Here is a 1773-nt window from a genome sequence, read left to right on the forward strand (position 1 = left end):
GAGTGGCCGACAGCGTTCGTAAGGGCATTGGGCGTGGAGGAGTTGGGGAGATGAATGAGTGATGTCAGTAGCCTCACCTGTGCTAAAGCTCAGAAGTATACCTCAGCCCCCAACCGCCATCATCCCCACCCACCGACATCACCCCCACCCCTACCATTCTCATATGCCTCCTGTTTAACTCCCTCCCCCCTCCCCTCACAACCACTACCTATATCCCCTAATCCCCCCTCCCCCGGTCCTTTTCGTATCCTAGCTCCTTACCTTCAAGCCCCCCGTCTGTGTGTGTCAAGCCTCTGCTCTTCTCCTGCTCTCCCCGCGTTGTCCACGAGACATTTGCTGTCACTGCACACACGATACCCAACATCGGCTGTACACTGCGATACCTCGGGGACTCTCGTGGCCTAGAGGTTAAGGTGTTCGCCTCGCATTCAATAGGTGCCGGGTTCGAATCCGGATAGTGACGGAAATTTTTCTTCTCTAAATTTTTCTCCTTTCACCTCCTTTTCTGCTCTTGCATTGTTCTGTCGTCTGCTTTCGTCTCCACTTTTTGCCCCCACCCTCTCACCTCCTTTGCCCCCTCCTCTGGGCTCCTGACTCTTTCTGCAGCCTTTCTACTGCTATTCCTTGGCTCCTTCTTACTGCTGTCTTTCAGCCCCACCCTTGATTTTCTGGTAGGAAAGATCTACACCTAGTCTTCTCGGAGAAGGGCGAAAAATCTCGGAGGTCCCATTTGCAAGTTGCGCACGTTAAAGATCCATTGGTGGTCCAAAATCGATAAGAGTACGCTTCAGCCGCCACCCTGGCAAAATTTAAAATTTTCTACCAACTGAAAATGTTTGGTGTGGCCCGGGCGCTCATATGACCTTATGCAGTTGCGAGCCTGTAAAACAAAAACTTACCCCCCAAAAAAAACAAATTTGATCACTGTTTTTCCAGTAAAATCCAAGCAGGAATGGGTTTTCAATGGACATAAAAGGTTGAAAGGTCGGAAATAGGGTTAAGCAGTTGCGAGCGCCGTAAAACACGTACTATTTGTTAAAAAAGACGATACCTCGACATTTTTCGTTGGGGAGTTCAAAACACGAACGTCACGCCACACGCCGCTAAGTAGCAACGCTATTGAGTTTCTTCACTTTAGAGCTTCTTCACCCAAACTATAGAGCTTCTTCACCCAAACTATAGAGCTTCTTCAACCAAACTATAGAGCTTCTTCAACCGAACTATAGAGCTTTTTCACCCAAACCATAGAGCTTCTTCAACCAAACTATAGAGCTTCTTCACCCAAGCCATAGAGCTTCTTCACACAAACTGTAGAGCTTCTTCAACCAAACTATAGAGCTTCTGCACCCAAACTATAGAGCTTCTTCACCCAAACTATAGAGCTTCTTCAACCAAACTATAGAGCTTCTTCAACCAAACTATAGAGCTTCTTCAACCGAACTATAGAGCTTTTTCACCCAAACCATAGAGCTTCTTCAACCAAACTATAGAGCTTCTTCACCCAAGCCATAGAGCTTCTTCACACAAACTGTAGAGCTTCTTCAACCAAACTATAGAGCTTCTGCACCCAAACTATAGAGCTTCTTCACCCAAACTATAGAGCTTCTTCACCCAAACTGTAGAGCTTCTTCACCCAAACTGTAGAGCTTCTTCACCCAAACGGACGACTTTTTCCCATCATGGTACTCGAAATGACTAGAATTTTTAACTGCCACAAGTTACCTGGTATGCTTAGGGGTTATGGACGGGGGAGGGGGGGGGGGGGGGGGGAGA

Source organism: Aplysia californica, unplaced genomic scaffold (assembly GCF_000002075.1).
Source record: "Aplysia californica isolate F4 #8 unplaced genomic scaffold, AplCal3.0 scaffold00206, whole genome shotgun sequence".
Taxonomy (NCBI): domain Eukaryota; kingdom Metazoa; phylum Mollusca; class Gastropoda; order Aplysiida; family Aplysiidae; genus Aplysia; species Aplysia californica.